The sequence below is a fragment of the Anomalospiza imberbis genome, chromosome 2 (assembly GCF_031753505.1).
Source record: "Anomalospiza imberbis isolate Cuckoo-Finch-1a 21T00152 chromosome 2, ASM3175350v1, whole genome shotgun sequence".
NCBI classification, from domain to species: domain Eukaryota; kingdom Metazoa; phylum Chordata; class Aves; order Passeriformes; family Viduidae; genus Anomalospiza; species Anomalospiza imberbis.
Window position 1 is genome coordinate 71,324,208 of NC_089682.1, and position 26,050 is coordinate 71,350,257.

Below are 26,050 nucleotides of genomic sequence, written 5' to 3' on the forward strand. Positions count from 1 at the left end.
GTACAAAATCCCATTGGAGAAATTCACATCATGTAAATAAAATACCCAACAACTTTAACCAGAGTCAGGGTGAACACTGCCTCATGCTAGCACTCAGTGTATACTCAGGCAACACAATGTGAAATCAGAACATATGAATCCAAGTCTAGCTGCATTTGTATTGACCAGGAGTTAATTTAGATTTCTTCTTAGAATTTCCTTTTTGACTAACAGTCCACAGCAAACTGCAGGAAGTGATTCAAAGCAACAGCAGGATGGTCATCTTCAGGTACATTTTAATGATTCACACTGAAATTCTCCTGTCAATGTATTTTTAGCTGCAGACTTATATGTTAAAATAGCTTTTTGTTGCAGAGTTACAAAAGTAATGTTCACTAATAAGTAATGACCCAGCTATTATTGAAAAAAGCTCTTTTTGAGGAGTGGGACATGGAGTGACACATCAGAGAGCCCAGCTGTGACCCAGAGCCCCAAGAAACACTAGCAGTAGTCACACTTCCTTCTGTGGCCTGTCCCCTTCATCTAAGGCACAGTTGGGACCCAAAGGGCAGAAGCTGGAACATCTGAATAAAATTAATTAAAGAGATTAGCATTAAAAAAAAAAAAAAATCTGATGAGAAGTGGCATGTGTTTTTTCCCACGTAGCAAAGAAGTCAAACATTGCCAAACTGAAATCTGCTGTGTCCCTCCCAACTCCTTTCCGTCCTCCAGCCTTCTTCCTGGTGGGGTGGTGTGAAGAGCAGAAAATACCCTGACTCTGTGTGAGCACCACTATGCAATAACAAAATCATCCCTGCATTATCAACACTGTTTTCAGCACATATCCAAACCCCTTATTAGCTACTATGAAGAAAACTATCCCAATCAACACTAGCACTCTGGCAGGTTTTCCCAGTGTCTTCAGGTCTCCTGGCTCCCAGCCTTGTGATTCTTTTTTGCCGTGTTATAATCGACCTTGCTATTCTATATGCAGAAATTGTGGCAAGGCAAACGATTTTTAATCCTTTTTCCAGCCTTTTGTGTTGGAAACTGGGCTGCATCTGCCCTTATGGGTAACAACTTTGCATGCTTTTGTGCATCCTCCAAATAGTCTTGTCATACATAAACTTGTGTCATTTGTCAGTCTGTGTCACCAGGTGAACTTTGAATAGCTTTGGCATGTCAAAATTCTACAGTAAGAATGAGAACTGGCTGAGTATTATGAAGGGAGAAAGAAGAGAAGTGAAAGGACTTCTTTAAAAAGACTGCCTGCTACTTTTGGGGGATCTTAGCTGCCATATCCACAGTTCTGTTGTTGAGCAGATAAAGATGACAAAGAGGACACTTGGATTTTTACTTTTAACCTGCCCTTCAAAAGACAGGACTGGAAAAGTTTTCTCCTATTGTATTGGAATACCTTGGGATATCAGTCTTGCCAAGCACTTCTTATCAACCCAGCTTATAATGCATCACCTCATTATCATTTATTAGGGCCAGTGGGTAAAAAAAAAAAAAAAAGAATAAATGCATTCCCTCTGCAAGTCTAAGAGTCTGTGAGGCCAGAGGTTCTATGGATACCACAGTGCTTGGAGATAAATGCTTTTGTTTAAAATGTCTGTTTATTGAGGTGACTTCTCTCTGGAAGCAGTGTTAGTAATATCTGTGCAAAAGATTAGGAGTGCTGTATTGCTATTGTTGAACAGAAGAACAAAAGTGTCACAGGTGATTTTCACACCTCTGGCTCAGTGGAGGGTGGATGGATCTGTAGGAGACAATTGTAAGAAAAACAGGCAGTAAAACGGTCTCTGAGTTCACTTGCCACTTGCCACTTTTTTAACCAAGACTCAAAGAGGAACATCAGGAAACCATTTGTCCATTCCTTTGATTCAGTGAAGATTGGGTATGTTATGTCACTCTAGATATAATTTCCATCTTCTGTTTTTAAAGACTTTCGGTAGTGGGAACACCACTAACTCCATGGATATTTGTTTTTACAGATGGTATTTTCCATGAATATTTGTTTTTACAGATGGTATTTCCCATTAGAATGAATTTGCAAATGCCTAATCTGAGGAATTTTTTTTTTTCTTAATTTAAAAAAATTCTTACTTGTTAGGTATAAGAATTTATGTGAAGAGACTTTTATTCATAGCAAGAGCTTCTAATCATCTCATCTCTGCTCTGGTGCCTGGATCGCTTAATCCTCGTTTTCCCTTTCTGTGATTTCCTTGTGCTCCCACAGTATTTTCAGCTTCTTACTGAAGTTAGTATTTTATCTCCAGTAGCAGCTAGTGTTGCCTCACATTTGCTCAGACATCTTCCTCTAAGATCTCTAAATGTTATTGAAAGTAGCTGTGACTAATGCCTTATCTCCTCACCTGATCCTCTCTGACCCTTTATTCCTAGAAGTCTTTTAACCCACTAATTTGCTCACTTTTTGTATCACATTAATTTGCAGAAATTCTTCTTCTACAGATGAGAAAGGCATTCTGTGTCCAAACTCAGAGAATAGGCTTTGGTGGGACTTGAGTTCATATGTATGCTTTGTACTGATATTTATTTACTGAAGATGATAAGGAAGAAAGCGTAATATCATCTAATTGTTACTGTTTGCTCCATATAATCAATTAATATTCAGATACAAAGTCAGCCATAGAAGGCTTGAAGACAGTTTTTTCTTCCCTCATTTTTTGGTATAGCTAAGGTCCTGTACATAAACTGAAACAACTTGTTCAGCTACTGCATGTGAGTTAAAGTAAACTGACCTGAGAAAACAGCATCTATTCCTTGTCACACATCTTAGGCAGATCTTAGAAAAGAACATGACATAGACCCTTTATGCTCTTGTGATGCTAGACACAGCAAACTCTCTGCAGTGGTGTTCCCTAAGGCAGTCTTTGACAACTCTCTGCTGCTTCTATATCACTTGAGTCAGTTTGGAGGTGCAATCAGGCCTCAAACCTGGATGCCAATCACTGCCAAGTAGAAAAAGTGGGTTAAATTGGGACATTAAATCCCTCACAATGAATAATTCACCCTAGACTAGTCTTCTGACCTCTCTCCAGAAGTGGTTATTCATGCATACACAGTGTGTATTATTTACACCTCTCACTAGGGCTGTATGAGAATCAGATCATGCTTACAAGTTGTGTAGCATGTTACAGTAAGTGGCACTTGGTACGGGCTCAGGAATTGACAATCAATTTCATTTAGCTTGAGGCTTACGCCAAACACTTCACCAGCCCATATACAAAGTGCTGAGAATGTGATTTCTGCAATTTCTATTATTACTATCCTACTATATGAACACTTCATGAAACTGAGATCTGGACCCCATAAACCTAAATGTTCTCTATGAAATGTGAGTCTCAAAAATTACTTCAATTGTAAGGACACAGGAAAATAAGGGAGGCTGGAGAATGAAGTTCTGTGACCTGACCAGGTTCACAGTGGAAAGAGATAAAAACAACTCTCCCTGCTCCCTTCTGTTTTTTCAGTCTGGGAAATTATGGCATTTATGTCATGCTTTGCAGGGACATTTTGCTGTATTCCTGATGCCTGTTGTGGAAGCCTCCCTTGAGCTCTGCAACACCCAAGTAACATGCATTTGGCCTTGCAGGATACTTTGGGGAACCTGAAGAGTGAATGTGGGCTCTTTCCATAAGGGATAAAGTGATGGACCTTACTGAATAGAGGCCAGATTCAGTTCCCTAATGCCAGCATCTGGTGTAATTTTGCTTCCTTGCCTCCTGCTGCTAATCCAGAAGGGAAGATGATCATGGGTCATCTCAAACAATGCTGTGTAGATGTCTCAGGTAACCTAGGGCAACTAAAAGGACACAGGACATCGCCTCATGGCAACTGAGTCAAATCCTTATTAACCACTGACAGCAGTGAGTATATGAACACCTTGTCCACATGCAAATATTTATGTAAATCCAAATCCTGTAATCCAGATGAGGTCCAAGCCCCTCTCCCTCTCCCCTCTCCTGGCTAGACAAGGAAGATTTGTCGTTCTGGTATGCTAGACGCCCATAATTTGATTGGACATTGAACACAAATTAGTTTTCTATGGTGGTGAGTACACAGCTTGTTTTGTCTCAGAAGTGGTTCTCTTCCAAGCAATCAGTTTTAAATAATGGGTGGGAGGAAGAATATTGGGAAAGTGGATCTAAATATTAAATATATCTTTAATAGCTGACTTTCACAAGTCCTTCATCCCAGATTGTTTCCTCCATTAGCACCTGCAAGAGTTGATTAAATGGGACAGACGTGCCAGATTCATCAACACTGACAATTTTTTTTCATCTTGTATGTACCTACCAAAAAGAGATTGTTGCCATTTGTTATTAAAACGTTCCTAACTGCATCTCCTAGGAGCAAAAATAACTTTGCTTTTTATGCCCAGTAGTTTTTCTTGTCCTTGATAGCATGATCGACAAATTAACAGTGATCTCATAATTTATTCCTGCAATGTTCATTTTATTTATAATCCAAAAGCAATTAAATTCTCTTTTATGCCACATTGTCCTGGTGACAGATGTGTGGTTACCACTCAGACATTTGATGGCTGACATAAATCATCCTGTGATCAAAGTGTCTGTTGACTTGAGAGTCTGAATTTGCAGCAGATGCCTCCACATACAGAGTGACAAGAAAATTCTTCATGGGAGTCTCATTTCAGTTAACCACCTTGCTTTACTCTGACTTTGCAATCTGACAGCCCAGTTATTTTATGACAGCCAGGAGTCTTCAAATGTATATTTACAAAGCCGCCAAATGTGTCACTTTGTCACTTACACCAAATAATACCTTTGATAGAAAAGAAATACATTAAAATTTATGGGGGCACAGTGCTGAAGGAAAAGAAAGAGATACTGAGTTTAACAATTTGACAAATTTATCCCCAAATGTTGGAAGATCTGCAGGATTTTTTTTTCTTTTTTTACAATTTTGCTAAGAGCGATATCCACATGTAATAACTTCCTTTTCTCCCTGTCCCCTCACCACAGTACCTATAGATTAGATTGCAATGGGAGACAGAAGTCTTTGACTTCAATTAAAACAGAACTAAATGCTGAGCCTGAGTTATACAACTTGATTTCCTGTTCTGTTAAACCATAAGAAAGCCTCTGGTATAATTTTAGCCATCCCAACTAGTTTAGGGGATTCAGGAATTAATGCAGTCAAAAGAACATTCCCTGAAGTTGTTTTTGCAATGGCTACCCCTTTTTGAAGGTAAGGGTATTTTTAGTATTGCATTTATCACTAGAGAGTGTCAGCCAGTCTTACTGTTGGCCAGAGAATGAGCTCAAGCACAGCTTAGTTTATTAGTATAAAAAATAATATAGGGCTATATAAAATAATTGTCTAGATGAGATAGGGTTGGCAGATGAGCTTTTGTCAATTGTCCAAGTCAATTGGACATTTACTGCAGAGTGAGACAATGACCACTTGCCAGGGATCCTTCTTAGTCAAAAATATGGACAAGTCCATGATTCCTTCAGTCTAGAGAGACCTCCAGGACTATCTCAGGAGCTCATGTGCCCTCAAACAACCCTACGTGCCTTCATGATATGTCTCAGGGCATATCTAACATCCATACCTTTTTATTTTCTTCTGAGGCTGGCTGTGACATAGGCTCATTTTGTCTTAGATGCTTTGGACAGAAGAAGAACAAAATAATAACCATATCATAGAGACATTGCAGGGAGTCAGAAGAGATTCAGGGGCAAGTGCAGTGAAATGTAGATGGATGCTGATTGATGCCATTTGGCTTCAGAGTCAAACAGTGAGCTGAGTCCCTTTTTTTTATTCAGTAGTACATGCAGAGCTACAGAGAGAAGATCCCTGCTGCAATGGGCCTACGACCCCATACAGACTGAGTTGGCAGTGGAATAGCAGGAAGGGAAAAGACAAAATTGACATGAAAATTTCTATTAGTGGCAAGAGATGATCAAAACAGAGATAGGAATTCCTCAAACCTATTTTTCTGATAAATACATAACAACTAATTGGCTATTTGATTTTTGATCTACCCATATGGGATGCACCTTCTGGGTTGTAGCTGGAGAGATGCTGTGTGTGAGTATAAGGCAGTGACACTCAGCAGGAGTCTGAAATTCAGCTAAGTATTGATCTCAATGGAGGCTTGATGTTTGGAGGATCTGACTAGTTTCTGCTCTGGGAAATGTATTTTCTAGTTGTGTTTTAGTTAATGTGCTCCCTTCAGGCCATGAAGGAAATTGCTTCAACTTGCTCTGCAGTATGATGTCTCTAAATGTCTCACGTTGAGGCTGGGAATTAAGTGCTGTATGCTCCTTTCTTCTCTCCTAGATAAGTGAATAATGTGTGTTTCTTTGGTTCTCTGCCCTCTTTACTTACAAAGTACCATTAAAGAAGGAGATGACAATATGTTGTTAACTTGATTTTGTAGTAAAAATCCAGCGTGGACGGAATGGTATGATTTAAGGTCTCCCACAAATGCAGTATCGTTTCCTGCATGGGGCTTGTGCTTGTTCCAGGACCTAACCTCACAGGCTGGCCTATTTCTTGTAATATTCACAGTCTTTCAGTTAACTCTACAGAAAGAAAAAAATCTGGGCATGCTACGGTGCCCATGAGGAAGTCAATGACATCAGAGCTTTATTTTGTGCTATTTCTGGAAGGGCATTAGATTGCAATTGGGCTTCTGAATTCTCAGATGGATCAAGATCAAGAACTTATTAAAACTGAGGAATGTTAATATCATCTTTTCTGTAGTACTTATATATGTATAAAGCATGTCACCATTCATTGCAAGATTTATCCTTTCAATTTCTAGTTCCATTTTGACTATGTCATGCTGTAGAATAGGAACATCACTCCTCTTACCCTTTTTATGGGTAATTAATTCATAATGGTAAAGAAGGATTTGCACAAAATGGGAAAGTTTAGCTGTAAAGAAAGAATCATTCTGTCCAGTGGACCAGATTTGAATATTCTTTTCTTGTACCTGTGGGAATAGACCACGGAAGAGTAAACCTTTTAACCAGAGATATTCAACATAGCCTTAGATAGTGCATCAGCTCTCAAGGGCTTATTTTTTGCCAGTTGAAATTTTTTGTTCATTCTTTATAAAAAAAAAAAACAGATCATGAGAAAAAGAACATATTTTACTTTTTAAAAACTGTTTACCAAGTGGTAGAGGAAGTAGTAAAGGAAGCACTATGCATGTAGAATAATTTCACATTACTGAAATAGAATAATTTCTGGGGCTAGGGGCAGGGTGAAATGTTTAGACACACTATGCAGCATTGTTCTAGTGCATGAATGTAGGTCACTGCAATGCTAGCTCCATTAACACTTCCTACTTACTATAACCTTGATGAAAGTATGTTAAAATCATGAAAATGATTTCCTTTTAAGGTGTGAAGAAGCAGCATTGAAATCAACTTTTTTTTTCATTAATTATAGTAATATTATTTATTACTATTCTCGAAGAATAGAGTAGAAATGTTTGTAGGCAGGACTCTATTTCTTTAGGTAGTTGTTTTTATGTTGCTACCAATTTGTAGAAGTTTTTTAGTAGTGCACAGATACATCCAAATGAAAGCTTGTTAAAACTCTGCTAATGACACACTTATTTTTCTGAATAACTTGTTTCCTAGGGGGTTTTGTGACCCCCACTTTCTTGTGTGAGTGGAACTAATGTAAAAGTGAACACTTTTTCCAGTTCCACTCTGCAATGATGTGCAACTACAGGTGTATAAAGAAAAAAAATCTAAAAAAAAATCAGATTAGCTATTAGGAAGAAATTATTCATGGTGAGAGTAGTGAGACACTGGCACAGGTTGCCCAGAGAAGTTATGGATTCCACACTTCTGAAGTGTTCAAGGCCAGGTTGGATGGGGCCCTGAGCAACCTGTTCTAATGGAAGGTGTCCCTGCCCACATCAGGGAGGATTGGAAGAGGATGGCCTTTAAGGTCACTTCCAACCCAAACTATTCTGTGATTCTTTGAAAAACAACTCTACATGATCTAAAGCCATAAGGGAGAGGTGTGGGAGATGGACACTCGGTGTCAAAATATGTTGCTGGGGCATTACTCCGTATTGGGGATAAGGGTGACATTCGCTGGGTGCACCACTTCCATAACTGACTTCCTACTGATGCTTGTCTGTGCCCAGAGTCAATGCAATTTCACTGAAATTCAGGAATGGTACCTACTTATTGAGCTACAACAAAGGAGAACCAACAGGAGAGAAAAAATAGAAATCCCTCGGTAACAAAAAAGGTGTTGAAGATCCCCTATGACAAAATAGATTGGAAGGAACATGCACTGAAGGCTGACATATAAAATCACAGCACCTCTAGCTTGGGGGTCTGATACTTTTACCTTACTGTAATGATACATGAGCTGGCCCAGTTTTAGTGCTTTACCCTAGGCAATGCTGATGACCAGAAGTCAGAATAGGGTAGCCTTTCACTTGCTCTCACAGCAGTCATCTCTGAGCCTCTCTGCTGTGTCTTTTCTTCCCCACTAGCTCATCTGAGCAGTCACTGGCTGTTCCCCTGCCCTTACAGTTATTGTCCAGACTCAGCTCAATGCCTAGAAAAAATTCTGCTTGGCACCTCAGTGCTTCTCTCCTCTCTCTGACTCCCACCCAATGCACAGTGGCTCAGCACATTCTTTGATCTATCCAGCTGTGTCTTTCAGGAGGAGCTGTAAAGCGGGGAATAGACAGGGCTGCCCTATGGAAAGGAGTAGGTATATATCTAATAGCAGCTGGCACTCCACAGGGACCGTGCTAATTTGATTTCTTCAATGTCATGGCTTCTTTGGTGAATGTGACCTGATTTGAAATTATGCTGTCTTGCACTTTGGTGAAGTTGAAGGTCTTGATTTTAGGAGTCACACACTGGTACAGGAATTGACAAAGTGATTTTATACTTTCTTATCTAGAGTTGGATAAAATGATATCCATTAAAATTTATTTTCTATGAAGAAAATTTTGCAAAATGAAGCAGGAGCATCTCATGTTTTCATTCTTCTGCTAGGTTCAAGGTCTCTTAATGAATCTATTCCTCTGCCTATGTGGTAATCATCAGTATCTCATGAGAGACAGCTACCATTTTTATGTTGAGGAAATATAGTGGATTGTGGGATCTCTCAAGGGACTTTCAATGTTTTGACCGTTTTAATCAAAGGCAACAGTTTTTCCCCCCATCTCTAGAAACGACAGAATCATAGAATAGTTGGATTTGAAAATGACCTTTAACTGTCATCTAGTTCCACCACCCTACCGTGGGCAGTGACACCTTCTACTAGATCAGGCTGCTCAGACCTCCATCCAGCCTGGCCTTGAACACATCCAGGTATAGAACAGCTACAACAATCTGGCAACCTGTGCCAGTGCCTCATCACCGTCATAGCAAAGAATTTCTTTCCAATAGCTAAACTAACCCTGACCTCGTTCAGTTTAAAGCTTTTCCCTCTTGTCCTATCACTACATGCCCTTGTCAAAAGTCCCTCTCTAGCTACCCTATAAGCCCCTTTTAAGTACTGGAAGGTTTCCCTGAATCCTTCTCTGAGCACAGCAGGTCCTCAGCCTTCTTCTGATCCTTCTCCTAAGGATACTATTTTTTACTTGAATGAGTTTTTTAGAGGTTGGAACATGTATCAAGTTACTTCTGATTTGCAACAGCATTCGGCACTTTAGTAAATAAGGTACTGCAAATCTGCTTAATTCTCTTTTTCTCTTGCTGAGGCAAACCAGCATCTGAAGAAATTGTTCTGTTGGTATTGTTTCATTCAATGCTACTGGTATAATGTGGGTGACTTTATCTGATATTCAGGAACCATGTTCAAGGCATGTATTATTCTAGCTGTAGAAAATGAATTCATATAAAGCTGTTGGAGTGGATGGTTCAGAGACAGATAAATACAGCTTCTGTATTGCTATATCAGTCTGTTAATATATTGCTTAATTCATCTTTGTCCTCAACTGATTAATCTAGAGACAGGGCAGTGAAAATTAACTTCCCATTATACTGCATTTGAACTCATTTACAGCTTTCAGATTTGTTTAGTGACCTTAGATCAAGGACTTTATAAACTTTTGAAAGGAGCAAGTAAGCAGTCACAGCTGAACATCTGAAATGCCTGAGTCAAAAGTAACATAGGGTAGCATTTAGAATAGGGGATTACAAATAATTTACCACTCATTTCGTATGAACCAGAGTGTGATTGTCCTGTTCTTCACTATCTTCATTAATATAGAGTCCTAATGGTAGCTGCATAGTTGGAAACAGTGAATAAATACACTTTGTCTAAAATTGTGTCATCCTTCAGTGATTTAGAAACTTCTGTTATTCTGGTATCCTCAAAATGTTTAGTGTTCAGCTTTGCTTTAGATGAGTATTTGAGAGATGGGAACTGTATTAAACAGCTGTAGGGTGCTAGTATTTGCAAGATTAAAATTCTCTGGTTTTGTTAAGTACTTCAGAATACGTCCTTGCTGTATTGCTGTATTGTATTGTCTAGAGGGAAGATGATCTCCACAGAAGCTAATTCAGCCTCCCAGAGACTGATGGTAACTTTCAGGTAAGATATTCAAACACTGCAGTAATAGTGCATGGACATCCATGGAAAGGTCTTTCTTGGCCTGATCATACTCTGAATTAGGCCCTCAATTCTGACAGGGCAGAAAAGAAGGAAGACAGAGGAATCCAGTTTAACTGAAAAGTAAAAGACCTTGTGCAATCTGTAGAAAAGTATTTGGGTAACATGTTTCTTAGCAATTATTTTCTCTTTCTCATTCAATTAGCTGTAAACAAATAAACAGGTTTTTTTCTTCTCTCATTAAGTGCACGTACATACTTAGCAAAATTTGCCTTACTTGAGTCTATCTGGAAATGTACTACTGCAGAATTCATTAATGGATTCCAGACTTTTTTCTGAATGAAAAAAATAAAACTGTGTCCTGAGTCAGAGAACATGGGATATTTCATTTGACAAATGTTGCTTCCTGCATATTTTATAATTGTAACAGTGGTGGAACAAGTCTTTCCTTTTCCAGGAAGTGTGAGACAGTGTCATAGTATGGCTCTTCATGAGAGCAGTGGCACACAAGCTTTAGAGCTGTGCATCACACAAGGACAAGAACTGCTCATAGGCCAGCAGAGCTGCTTTTGTGAGGCAGGGCTTAGGACAGGCATTTGGAAATCGAAGCAGAGAGCTGTAAATGAGTTCTGAAATGGACCTCCAGTGTTTCCACAGAGGAGAACCCAGCTAAGTTCTTGTATATTTAGGTCATGTACTTAGTTTATACTTATTTAGGTCAGGTACTTCATTTATACTTTTAGTCAACTCTGAAGAAGCCTCTGATGGCTGTACACTAAGTGGTCAAGAATTGGTAAGTCAAGCAGAAGATCAGATGCTTAGGAGCAGGCTTCTAGATATGGTCAATTGTATGCATTCAGTTATATAGTATGTGTTTGCCTATATATATTATATGCTATATACTACATGTACATCAATATATAATTATGCATATTTCACTGATACCCCAGCTCTTACATGTAACACTTCCATGTGTCAATAAGTAGAAACAGAAATGTGAAAGGGGATGTCTGCTGTTCTGTCTGACTCTGCTGAAGCACATTAAGAGTGTTCTCCCAGACAGCTACAATTGTTCAGTTGTAAATATGTGTAGGAATATGCAAGCTGGTCAGACCAAAGCTGCATCTGACTCAGAATTCTGTCACTGAATTGGCTACTGGGACATGTTTGGGACAAGTGATGTGACTTGCAGAAAATGCCATGTACTTGCAAGACATGCCTCAATTATACTATTTTTGCTGTTTGCTCCCTGCTCCTGTTCATTAGTGGTTTAAATAGTACAGCCTTGACTGCCACCAGCAGAAGGACCCCAGGTTACTTTCAACAAAGTAGTCAACACTAAAGAGTCTAATCCTTTTATACTGTGCCAGTTCCACTTCCAAATCAGACCTCTTAATTTAGAATAATAGAATGATTTGGGTTGGAAGGGACCTTTAAAGGCCATTTAGTCCAATCCCCCTGCCATGGGCACAGGCATCTCCAACAAGACCAGGTTGCACAGAACCCCATCCAGCCTGACTATACCTTTCAGCATGTCTCAAGATGTTCCTCAAATATTAGAGAGAGATCCCCAGAAACTTCTGACCTCAGTGTCTGGCATTTTCTGACAATGTAACTGGTGTCTGGGTAACACAGGGTTCAAATCCTGGCTTAACCTGCTACGATAACATTTGTCATTTGTATGTGGGAAGAGGAGCCTGCACTTCATACAACGTCAGGAGCAGACTCTCAAAATCTGCATAAAACATCTAGGAGTCAAAATAAGCAATCTGACAAACAAGCAGTGTTCTAGGTCAGGCACTTTGGTGATGAATGCTGAATAAACAGGGACTTACAAACTGATTTTGCAGGTAGGTAAGCAAACCCATAGAGTTACACAGTTTTGCAGCATTTGTATTTAAATGTTATCCTGGTGTAAGTCTTAAGACCTTCCAGGCAGAAAAACCCCCATCTAACTATTGTGTGACAATTGTTCTTTTTTCTGAGATACCATTTTTAATAAGAATCATAGAAGTTCTTCAAATAGTTCTGGGCAAGGAAACTCACACAATACCAAAATCAAGAGATAGCAAGGAGATTGAAAGGTATTTTAAGAAAGCTATAGCATATTAAAGTTCTGCAAGTTTGCTAGAAACATAATTCTCAGTACCACCAAAGGGAAAGAATAGTATTAACTTGTCCATTTTATATAAATCCCTAAGTTTGGAACAAACCCCACACCTCTTTTATCAAGTTAAATTTATACTGTTAGATGAAATAAAAATTTTATGTTCTGTATGGAAGTAGAAAAGGTCCTTAGTGAATGATCTTAAATTATCTCCTATTCGAATGAGTTAATTTTACTGAAAGAGTTCTCTCAAACCTTTAATTAGGCTTAAATTGTACATCTGAAAAGTTGGCAATTTGATAGTGACCTCCTTAAAACACATTGATCCAAGTCAATGAAAAAGAGAATGAAATGTTAAAAATAAAAAGCTTTTTCATTTTAGTCATGGGATTTTAGGTTTAGTGTGAAAGGTTGGGGCAAGCAACAACTGTTAAAAAGAGAATGTTTTCATTTTTCCCCTCTCAAATAAGTTTCTAATGATAGAGGTTCAATTAGTTAATCTTTGTAGAGCACTTCAAAAAATGTAAAGTGCTCTTTTGGATTTGGTCTGATTCTCAACAAACTTGACAATGGACTTTTCATTGACTTTTATGAGAGATGAACTACACAGCTAAACTCAAGCTTCCTGAACTGCTAAGGAAGAGATTTTGATAAGCTCAAAGCTGTGAAGTAGATTTTCAAACATGCTGATGACTTAATTTCTCATTTGGTTCATGATGAACCCTCAGTCTTTCAGAAAGGCAACTTTTCAGTTTAATGTGTCCCATTTCTTTCAAAATTGCCTTTCATAGTTCTTGGTGCATATCTTTGGAGGAGTTGGACTCTATGATCCTTATGGGTCCCTTCCAAGTCAGGACATTCCATGAATCTATTATGGTATCTGTATGCACCTGCATTAAAACATCCCTACCCAAAAGCTCTGAAGCAGTCTTCATTTACAAGTCCATTTTCAGTGTGATTGAACATGCTGTGCCTCCTGCTGGTGTCATGACCAGTGGTTTTATAGTTTCTATTAAAATGTGATGAAAATATGGACATCCTGATTTCTGCAGAACCCCATAAATGTTGAGAAAAGCTGCCATTTGAGATCTGCTGGACTAGACAATTTGTAGCCTACTTGGTAGGTTTTTTCCCCCCATTACTGTAAAAATATGTTATGTTTGAGGTAAATATTCAATATAATCTGATCAAAACAGTTTCATTTACTAGTCACACTTTGAATTTCATCATGGACAACATATATGCTTGTTTGAAATTTTTTTTTCTGTAAAACCTTGTGGACATTACTTGGATTTCTGTTATTCAAATCTTTATTAAGCTCAATTCCATTTTCCCTTTTTTTCCCCACTTCAAATTCCTACAGAATGTTTACAAAGCACTTTCCATCCTATCCCAGTCACCTTGATTGCTCTTTTTCAGTGTTGCAGAAGATAGTCAAAATTCCAAGGTGTGTTCAGTTTTTTTTTTTTTTTTTTGTAAAAAAAAGTAGCCATAGAGTATGGTGACATTAATTTTGTTCTTGATCTGTACATCAGGTTTGCCTACTCTATTTATGAGCATAAAATCAAAATGTCTTAAATCAGAATTTTATATTTTCAGTTATTTTAAGAAACTACATAGACTAGTTGTTAACATTGCTTGCTTGTTAATCTGGAGTGATATAATTACAAATCCTTGAGAAAGCAGTGGGGAATTCCAAACATTTAAATTGGAATTTCAAGCCCTGATGGCTTGGTAGTAATAACTTGCTTTAGTCTTTCAGCAATTGTTTGAAGTTTATTTTAATTTTTTTATAAATATTCATGCTAGTTTAAAATTTCTATTGAAAAGTTTGAATCTGTAAGATTGTTTGGGGTGCTCAGATGCTGGTCTTTATTTCCAGTGCCCAGAAGCATCATCCTACTGGAATGGGGTTGATATCCTGTGACCAGCCCTTTCTAGTACCCAGTGCACACTGGAGGAGACTGAAAGTATTTCAGTTTTCAGACTGATTAATAGGAGAGACTGAATTATACAGTGAGTGAATGACCTTGGAAGTCTGGAGCTCATATATCTCTTTCCATCTCCCCATCTTGGCTATGACACAGAGCTGGTAGAAACCAGCCACAGGGCCATTGGTAGACACATGAATGGAAACAGTCTTCCTCCTCTCTCCTTCAGTGATGTTGTTTCTTGCTTTTTCCTTTATTCTGATACAGCCTCAGAGAAATTGGGCTACTGAGGACTTGACAGTAACATTTCACAGTACATGGGGAAAACAAAGTATTTTTAAGGCTCCGGGTGAATTAAAGGGGCAACAGGGATGAACCTATCCACAGAAAATATCAAACAAATTAAGTTTCTGTACAGATGGTGTTCACCATAGATGTTAGTCACAGGTCCAGTTCCCAGATACCAGTACCAGTTAATAATGGTTTACCAGTACCAAGTTAAAAATGTGTTATGTTAAGAGCAGTAGCCTGCTGAGATAAGCAAACGTAACATGTAATATTTACATTTGCAGTCCTGAGTTTCCCATTAAAATGTTTGACGTACACTGTAGAAATGTGGATTTGCTTACTGTGCAGATTTCCATAAAATTATTTCTGTGCTCTGTTAGAATACTGTGTAAATTGACTGAAGGCATCAGGTGGGACCAAAAACTACGTTAGCATTTTCTTCCTCAAAATGCAGCGAGTAGGTTTCAATATTGCACTTGGAGGTTTTTTTCTCTTTGGGGCACAAAGTAACATGGAATGGTTGTTCTGTTTCCAAATGTCCTTCAACTTGCTAATTTCCAGGGCCTTGCCATTGTTCACTGTGATTCATTGCAGCAGCGAATAACGAATGTCACTAAAATAGTGAGATCGCCTGAGCTATTTCAGAAATTAATGGACTGACTGTGATATACTGGAGCCTCTTTCATGCATCTATAATTGGAGTGCCAATTTATTTCCAATCATTTCAAGCACTATAATTATAGTGCATCATTGTTGCCTGCTTAACATTCATATGGGACACTGCCACAATAATTCTGGCAGGAGGCCACATATTTTACTACTGAAATGAATGGTAAAAATGAGAGGTAATATACAAAGCAACAGAAATTTAAATTTTGTTTAGAGGTTTTGTTCTGGCTAAACAAGTAATCCTGGTCACGGTAGAATGGTATGGAACTTCATATAATTTCAATTAAAAAATATTTTTTGTGTGGACTAGAAATCAGTCAGGTAGGAAAAAATATAATGTTTTAAATAAAAATTCTGTAGTCTGCAGCATCAAAAAAATTATTCACATTTCAGCTGGAGAAAGAAATCAAATTATTTTCCAGGAAAAAAAGTGCAGCAAGATTTTTTACTTTGTTTATAGTGGTAAAATAAGGAATCATGAGGGCTGGAACTGACCTAATGAAGTCTATGGTCTTGAAGACCTCAAAGCAGTACCACCTAGAGCAGATTTCTCAGGGCTATGTCTTGTGAGGTCCATGGCCTTGAAGATTATAAAGTAGGGTCAGACAGATCATTTCTCAAAGCTGCGTCTAGTCTCCACACATGTACACTCCATAACTTCTTTGGATATCCTATTCCAGAGTTTGACAACCTGCAGAATAAAACTTATTTTTTTCTTGTGTTGAAACAGGATTTTTTTGTAATTCAGTTTGTGTCTCTTGCCTTTTGCCAGTTTTTGGACAAAACTGAGAGGAGTCTTGCTCCACGTTTACAGCCTCATAATGAATAATGAAAAGAATCACCAGCAGGTATATCTGAACAATAAAGCTGATCAACTCCAAAGTTTCTACCCATGTCACTCATACTACAGATAATCCCCAGTTTCCTAGCTTCAGTGTAGAGCAAAGCTAATAGTAGAGAATTCCGGGTGTGGGAAAGAGCTTAATTCACTTTGAGACCCACACCCCACAGACACTCCAGATGCAAGACAGAGGCCAGGTCTGGTTCCTGGGCACACAGAACAAAGTAAAAACAGGTGTAGCCAATAGCAATTAAGCAGCTGGTCACTAGCAGTGCATTCTTACTCATATGCTTTTGCCATCTTGGTAGGATTTTTCTGTGTTGTTAGACACTTCCCTGAATCTGGTCTGATCTTAAGCTTTCAGGATTTAAGAATAAGAGATAAAACATCTATGAAAAAAAAACTGCAGCAAAAGTCTCCTTGCTCAAGACTGCAGCATGAAATTATTGAGGAAGGAAATGATGGAGTTAGCATGCAAATTAAAATTCAGTTGCTGTGTCAGAGCAGTGAAGGAATTCCCTACCTGAGAGCATTGTAAAGTTTGAGAAAAACATCACCATTATCCAGAAAGGTCACCAAAAGAAGCCAATTAGAATTCTGGAAGGAATAAATCTTTAATAATGCCCTCCTTGGAAAGGTCAAATAGAACTCTGTATTGGTCTCTTATTCCCCAGAAGGCATTGGCAGTATTTTATTTGATGTAAATTGTTATAACTCTGCAAAAGTTATGGAGAAATTGATCTTCTCTGTGTCAGCTAAGGACAAACATCATTTTGCCAAACACAGGCAAGCTTTGGCTGCATCAAAACCAAAATAATTGTATTCTAAAGTAACTGGATTGTCTTCCACATATACCACATGTACTACTGTGCAATAACAAAGTCCTGCAGTATAAAAATGCTGTGTCAAAGAGGATTAAATTTAATTCATGGAATACTTTTTGTGTGCCCTGATGTGCTGCATGATATAAGGTGTAAAATGCTCAAGTTTTCCAAATGAAACTATTTCTCACCATGCATATGACATTGAGGGCAACTTTAAAAACCACAGGACAGTTTTAATGCTTCCCTTAAAATATGTGAGCATGCAGTGAGAGCATTCTGTTGTGCCCAAAGCCAGAATATCCTATTTTAAGCCTGCGGGGAACCAGCTGGAGGAGAAGAGAAAAACAGTGACATAGGTGATTCCTTCAGGGACAAAGAACAATCACTCTAGAAGGCTTTTGGTTGCTGAAGATAAGAAAAATGGATGTGTAAAACATAAAGCTGGAAAAGGTTTTAATGAGAAGATGGTGAGCAACGTGAGATAAGTAAGAGAAATTACTTAGAAACCATTAGAAAGATCATATCATAAAATATCTCTGCTCAAATAAATATTGGGGCAGAAGTTCATAAAATGAAGATGAATCAAGGAAGAAGCGAAGATGACCATTCTCAAAAGAGACCTAGTCAAGGAGAGCACTTAAATTAATTAACCAGACCAAGACCAAATACATGCATGTAGTCCAGAAATCTAAAAATAAAAAAGGTGAATCAGATGCTATTTTATTAAAAGAAAATATTCCTCTCCTTGGTTCATATAGTAGCTAGTGAGATACCAAATTTGCAAGATGCAAATAATATAGGAAAGAAAAAACAAATTATACTTATGAAAGAACATCACTGTACATTAAAAAAAAGAAAAGGTTTCAGGAAGAATATTGTAAAATTTGCAGATGGACATAATCCCACATGAAGGGTGCAAACAATAATTTTGTTTTGATCAGAGGTAGATATTTCCACTTAGCACACTCAATATCTTCCCTCCAGCCTGCCTTGTGCAAGTGGGATGGTATGAGGATGCAGACTTGAGAACAGATTGAGGCTTAGGCTTAAAGACAAATAAAGGAGAAGACAATGCAGAGATACTTGATGACTCTTGGTCAAAAACGGGAATAAAAGCTATGCCACTGGGGTCTTCACAGACTGCATCAGTGTAGTCATGAGGGCATGAGAGAGAGTCCAGGGTCTTGGTGCAAGCAGCTGGCAGAGAGGGCAGAGCAACCAGCAGAGTGCAATCCCATCTGCTGGTAATGAAATGCAAGAAGATAAACTATATACTTAAATATGTCTCATGATGTGGGCAACCGATGTATCCTGGGGAGTAGGCTGCTGCTAATTTTGTAGCTGCTGATCCCAGGTCACATATATGAGTACCTATATATAGACACAGTGGATTAGTAGCTAAGAATGGGGTAATAGACCATAATACAAATTAAATGACTTTGCAGTGCAGCTCAGAAAAGAATATTCACTAATCAAGCATATAATTACTGAGTGTTTATGCTTTTTACATGGTCAGTCAGTTAATGGTTGTGTAGCAGCAAAAGCAAGAAGCATTTTATCAAGACCTTTCTGAAATACGCAAAGACACTTGTTTAACAAATGATACTAAAACAGATAAAACCTTTACACAGTAGCAGTTTTCTCTATTTGTTTTGCCAGCTATTTATCAACAATTTAATTCACATGCTGACCTAGGGAATTAAAGAATGGCTGCTATGGCATGAAAGCAAAAAGAAAGCCTCCTTTGGAGATTTGCTGTAAAAATAAGTCTCTCTCAAAAATATTTTTGAGTTTTTTTCTGATGTAGTTATTAAAAAATCAAAAATGTTTTTCAATTAGGAAAAAAATATCGGAGATCAGAGGTAGCCATTTTCTGGGGAGGTTAGCAGCTCTTCTGAAGTGTGCTACGAAGGCAGCATATAAACTGATACAAACACATGAATTATTACCAGCATATAACTCAGCTGCATCATATACTTGAGACGAGGATGCACTACTATACTGCCTAAACATGCATAAATAACACCACATTTCCTCTCCCACCATTAGCCTCCAGTCTGAGTATGAAATATGAGTAAGTAACATATAGGTCCCTTCTATTTCTTAACAGCTTTGAAGACTGCAATGTTTGCATTTTAATTATTCTCTTCCCACCCATCCCCACTCCCCGAAATCACAAGACCTAGAAAGATCCATTAGCAACTCTGAAATTGAAGATTGTCATGCGATCAAGGGCTCCTAAAGTTTGGTACTTTAAAGAAAAAAATCCAAATACCCTAAGAGCTACTACACTGAAATGTGTTCATTGCAACTGAGTAGACAGAGAAGTCCTATGAAGCCAACATACTCTAGGCAAAACTGGAGCAGTCATGCAACATTTGATCTCAGGAATAGCACCCTCTAAATAACTCACACCTACACACTATGTCACTGTGAGCATATCTCTTGCTTAACTGTGTATGCACACAGGCTATTTTGTCCTTAAACAGAGATCCTTTGACAATAGAAAAGAATCAGCTAACGATACCCTTAATTAATTAAAGTGTAGCCTCAGGGCACTGACTATGTAAACAACTGTCTTATGGTCATAGCATCTGAATATTACTTATATTTAAAATGTATTGCAACCAGAAAATTTATGTTTATCTCAAATACCTGGACTCTCTGGCTACCTATCTACTAGTACAGTAAATGTGCTAAGGGTTGTTTTCTGGTGATAAGGACTACTGGCATGAATATAATGTTAAAACCTTTCAGCCTCAGTTACGTGATGCCTGCATCCAAACTGCCTATTGAGAGTGATCCCTGGTGCCTGCTCACTTCTGAACACTTCCCAGAAATTGCTCAGGTGGGGACTAACCAGGCTGGTGCCAAAAGTATGGCCAGGGATTGCTCTAAAGCCTACATGTAGAGCTGATTGAATTCCAATCCCTGAGGATAATTTCTGGTGCTGTTTATCAGTCTATATGTAGCATAAATGTAATTTGTCTAAATAAATGAAACCTTCATTTTGGACAGGTAATCTGGGTTTTATTGTTGATTCTTTTCTTGTGAAGCCATGGTCTGCTAGGAAAGCATGATACGGGACAAACTAGAGTTGAAAACAACTGAAGATGCTGAAAAATGAAAAATTCAATTTTCTAAGAATTTTGGGAGGAAAAAATCCCACATTTTTTTCAAACCCTGATACACAGTTTATTAGTTAAAACAAAAATAAATACAACAATCCCTTGAATTTTACACACTTATGCAAAGCCCACTAAAAATAAAGCAGAACAACAGTTGGCCTCCCCCATCTTATAAGATTTAAAAAAAATCAAATTATAATCGTATTGCAACATTTGTATATACCATTTACCACACAAAGCATTCTGGACTAAATTCTGGGACATCCAAAGAGTTTGACCCATGCAGTATGAGCCTTATATAATTCCTTATTACCCCTAACTGAGGATTACTTAGAGTTCATCATGTCACTGAGAACTTTTTTTCTGTTCCTCAGAAGTGATGCACAGCATGATTATATGACTATACAGCAAAATTACTTCTATCTTAAAGCATCTCAATGCTTTTAGAGAAGATGCACTCTATATCTTAATAATTGAACTAAATACATGGATTGCATCTTTTTTTTTTTTAACTTGAAAAGATTAAAATTGAGGTCTCCAAAGGAATGTCAGTACGTAACTCCTAAAGGAGTTAAGTACTTAACTACTACTTTTTTTCAACTGGGAATGAAGAGTTAAAATAACAGTTACAGACTATAATCTCATTCTGAATATTGGAGAATCACCAGCTGACCATCAAACTGACAAACTCAAGACAATGTGCATACCAGCATTGGGGTGAAACAGCTCAAAGAAGCACTGCTATCTAGGTGGTGGTAAACCTTTTTGTCACCACCCATATATCTGATCCCATGACACAAATGTCTTGTCTTGAAAGCTCATTTTTAATTGAAATTTTCATTATACTGTCCCCAGAGGGCATAAAAATGAGCATAAATAACAACTCATGGACTTTTTCTCAAGCTAGATATGTTTTAAATGTAAAGACTTTTTGATATAAAGGGAAAAACACCTCACTCACTGAACATCCCCATTATTCATGTACAAAGTCAGTGTTTTGAATGCTGGTCTCAGTTCCCATAGGACTGTGTAAATTCCAGCTTTCAATGCTGAGGATATTTCCCTAAAAAACTGAATTGTGTCATTTTGTTTTCAGCCCAGCAGCACCTGAGGAGTATACAAAGGCAGAAAGAGTAATTTGATGTACTGTGACTTATTTAATCTGTTCTAATGCTAACATGATCATTTATTTTATGTTCCTTCCAAGCCTGTTACATTTTTCTTAACATAAGTCAGAGGCGTATTTGTTAATGTTTCAGAAGTGCTTTTGTTACTGCTGCTTCAGGGGAAGGAAAAAAATTTTGATCCTTCTCAGAGTGTATTTGTAATATTTGTCAGTTCCTCAGGTTGGTTGTCGGAGCGGAGCGGAGTTAAGCCAGCAGTCGAAGTCACAGTTTTGCAAATATTTAGGTACTGAAAGAAGCAAGTAAGCACACAGTAAAATTTACACATGGGTCAAAATATATTAGGGTCCAGGCTCAAAAGCAGATTAAGTAATTTGTCAGTTGATGAGGACTATGACAATCTCAAAACAAAATACTTTTTAGGGAATGTCTAAGGTAGGTGATAGGAATAACTGAAGGAAGAATATCTGAAATAGGACCTGTGGGGTTTTTGATATCTTCTCTATGGGTTTAATATATTTCTGAGACCTGAGAAGCAAGTTTGGTCCCTTTTGTTGTATGCCCTTTTTGCTACTTCTTTTACCTATCAGTTCCAGTCAATGAATAACTTTGGTATTGACAAGGCCAACTGTTGCAAAAGGCAATATCTACTGTACAAAGACTGTCCCAGCCAAGCACATTTAATTTTCCAGCTTGAAAAGACCTCCAAGGTTGTGAAGTCCAACCACTAGCTCAGCACCACCATGTTGACCACTAAACCATGACCCCAATTGCCTTATCCACATGTTTTTTGACAGCTTCTAGGGAATGATACCCCCAGTCTCATCTGCACCCTCTCTTAACAAAGACTGCCTCCCCTCCTCTTTTCAGTCTCGAGTAGAGCAGCCATCCTCTCCTGATTGGGGGTCCATCTCTTATTTGCTATTATTTTTTATAGTTACTAGATTTATTTGTTAATTATTATTTAAATTGTGAGAATTGTTTGGAAATAGCTTGTTTTCCTTTTTTATAGCTCATTTAAGTTAAACTTCTGGAAGCAGTATACAGGAACAATGATAAACAGACTTAACTGTAGTTTCTTTAGATGGTCCCTTTAATGGGCTCATAAATAGAGTTGCTGGTTGTTTATTCTTTCATTAGCGGGATCTATGGTTTAACAAAAAAAAAATCCTGTGTATCTGCAAATATCTGTATTTCTTCTTGTAATAGTTATTGGAATCTTAGATTCAGAGTAACTCGGGCCAATATCCATCAAGCTTGAGCTCATGATGCTGCATGATGTCTTGAGTTTGGAAGTGAGAATGGAGATGACATAACGTTTTCTCCTTACCTTACTGCAAAGAAATTACTTTGAAAGAGGAAGCAGAAGAAACTAGGGAGAGGTTTGTTGGGCTATCTGATACCCAGATGGTTGGTAAGATCTGATGCTCCATCATATCTCTCTATCTATCTATCTATCTATCTCATATATGTTGCCACTTATCTTCCTTGTTTCTCACTGTTACATATTTTTAAAAGAAGATAAATAACTCATGATTCATTTTCATGAATGTAAGTATTTATAATTAATATTAATGAGCAGATTTCCAAAATACGGTGTTTCCTTGTAAGCAGGATGACACCTGCTTTGTGCACTTAAATGCCATGTTAATGAGAGGTGGTGTCCATTCCACTTTGAAGGAAAGGTGAATTTATCCATTTCTATGTGGATGAGAAGGGAATTTACTCTGAGACAGGCATTAATACATTAAGCCTTGAGGCCACCCTGTAAAGCAAAAGCTTCTGAACTCCTTTACTCACTTTAAAGCTGAGTTCATAAATTGCTGTCCTTGAGGGTGAAAGGAAAGATAATAAAATTTGAAGAAAAGTGAAGTAAAGTTTGTCTGACTACTTTTTTAATTGAAGCTTTTGGTGTGCGAGCACTTCCTGCCATCATTATGTATATGTGCCCAGTAGCACAAGATCTGCTGCCCTTCTGTGCCTGGAAATTCTCTATCTATGAAAGAAAAAGTACATCACATTTTAGGATAATCTCTGACTTTTTCATTTTTAGCTTCCACCATTTCCTTTCTCCTTTGTGTCCTCTGGATTTCTGTGAAGAAGGACCTTGCATAACACATTAAAGCTTTGATACGAACTACTGCCTCTCTTCCCAAGAGCCAGGTGTTTCATTTCTCTTCTGGAAATGAAAGCAAAGCTGTAGGCTCTCCTGTTGCATCACAGAATAGAATAGAATAATAGAATAATTAAGGTTGGAATAGATCTCTAAGTTCATGGAGTTCAACTGTCAACCCAGAACTACCATTTTCATCACTAAACCATGTCCCCAGATGTCACATCCACACACTTTTGGAACAATTTCAGGGATTTGACTCCACCACTTCCCTGGGTAGACAGGTCCACTATCTGCCCATCCTTTCAGTGAAGAACTTTTTCCTAATATCTAATCTAAACCTTCCCTGGTGCAACATGTGGCCATTTAAGCTGAAGAAGGGTAGATTTAGATGAGATATTAGGAAGGAATTCTTTACTATAAGGGTGGTGAGGCACTGGAACAGGTTGCTCAGAGACATTGTGGGCCCCTCCTTCCTGCAGGTGTTTAAGGTCAGGCTGGATGGGGCTCTGAGCAACCTGGTCTAGGGGAAAGTCTTCCTGCCCAGGGAAGGGAGCTGGAATGAGATGATCCTTAAGGTCCCTTAGAACAAAAACCATTCTCTGATTCTATGATATGATTCCATATTATTCATCACCAATCATTATTTAGTGCCTCCAGAAGTCTCTACTTTTAGGATAGTGAAGATATCCTCCTACATCCTCACAAATAGTGAGAAGTCCTTCTACATTTTCTCATGTTGTCTATGCAAAATCACATTCACACTAAGTGTAGTATTTGAAATCTCATATTAATGAATCACAGAATTATTTGGAAAACAAATTTCCCAAAATATGGTTATTTTAGAGTTTAAACTCTCACAACAGCTAGACCAGTGAAAATCTCATTTTCATTTTTTTTCTTAATTTCATTTTGCAAAATTATTAATTTTCTGGAGCTATTTTATAAATGCATTTTGAGAGGTCTATTTACATGTCTGTCCATATCCATGTGGTGTTTTTCAATTTACTGTATTACAGTCTCTTCAGTATATGCAGCATGTAATGAGGAATGCCTTAGTGAATTTCTGTAGTTTTCTGAGGTTTCTTTCTTTTTAAGGTGAATATGTGAATTACTAAAGTGAATATGTGAAATAGTGCATATCCTGTAGCACTGGCAGGACATCAGATAGTACAGAAAAAATTGTCATTGACCTGGGAGAATTGGTGTTGTTCAGCCTGGAGAAGAGAAGACTTTGGGGACACCTTCACTGTGGCCTCTCAGTCCTTTAAGGTGCCTTTAAGGCACCTTATAAAAAGGATGAACACAAACTTTTCAGCAGGGCCTGTAGCAACAAGACAAGGGGTAGTGCCTTCAGACTAGAAGAGGGTAGATTCAGATTACATATAAGGAAGAAATTTTTTACAATGACTGTGGTAAAACCCTGGCATAGGCTGCCCAGAAGGAAGGTAGATGCCCCATCCCTGGAAACATTCAAGAACAGGTTGGACAGGGCTCCGAGTTACCTCATCTAGTAGTGTTTCTTTACCTGGGCTGCCAATTCCCTGTCTCTTTCTTATTAATTGCTTTTTTTCCTGTATACAAGTATAATTTAAAAAATCTCATTCTTTCACAGCAAATGTTACCACAAAATTGGTTAAAGATGGAAATGCTCTTTCTAGGTTTGGTCACAAGACTGCCGCAATCCAGACATGCAGATTAATCCTTTTTGCTGTTTTTTTTCTTACTAGGAAAGAATGGGAGATGGAGAAGAGAAAGACAGTGGCAAGTAACTGGGTTCTGTGTACAAAACACAATGACAGAAACTCATGTCTTACTTTCTGAGAGGTCTGAGAGCTGCTAGAACCAACTGTTTTGCTATCAGAGCCACATAGGTTAAACAACAGCCAACAACATTATTTGAAACTACTGAACATATTTAAACTCCCAGATTATCTCTAAATATGTCAACAACATATTTCAGGAACCATCCTGCCCACCTGGGTTATTTCTTTATTGAAGGGGAGAAAGATCATTGGTGTTCAGAAGGCTTTCCCCACTTTTAATCAGTTGTTTTACAGCAAATCACAAAACAACTTTCAGCACTTTAGAAGAGGTCTGCTGAATGAATATGCAAGGTCTGGAGGACAAGAGAGTTCTGTAAGTTATTCTGACCTGCTAAATTACCTAGTCAAATCATTAACTTCTGCTCTGTTTCTCTTATATCCATTGGCACTGTGAAATCTTTATGCAAAGGGATAGACTCTTGCTGTGTGTTCATAAAGTCTCAGATCCAACAGGGCCTTAACTGTGACTGGGGACTCTGGAAGCTATATTAAATATAATAATAATAATAATAATAATAATAATAATAATAATAATAATAATATAATTTCAAACCAGTAATAATTCAGTTCCTATGAAAGAGATTAAGTGTGGTGGAGGAACAAAAGGAGTTTTTCCAC

General features: G+C 37.9%; 2 long non-coding RNA genes across 2 annotated transcripts in view; one reads left to right on the forward strand and one right to left on the reverse strand.

Annotated features, from left to right (window-relative positions):
• The window catches only part of LOC137469166 (uncharacterized), a 95,086-nt gene extending 69,508 nt beyond the window's left edge, over positions 1 to 25,578 (forward strand). Inside the window, exon 3 of the long non-coding RNA XR_010996381.1 lies at positions 25,337 to 25,578. This is a non-coding gene — a long non-coding RNA (uncharacterized lncRNA). The remainder of the gene's footprint in view (positions 1 to 25,336) is intronic.
• LOC137469167 (uncharacterized) lies at positions 1,613 to 23,704 on the reverse strand. The gene is made up of 3 exons (XR_010996383.1): positions 23,533 to 23,704; positions 20,245 to 20,357; positions 1,613 to 1,741 (listed from the first exon to the last, which is right to left on the reverse strand). It is a non-coding gene; the product is annotated as an uncharacterized lncRNA (long non-coding RNA).
• Positions 25,579 to 26,050: the final 472 nt, after the last annotated feature.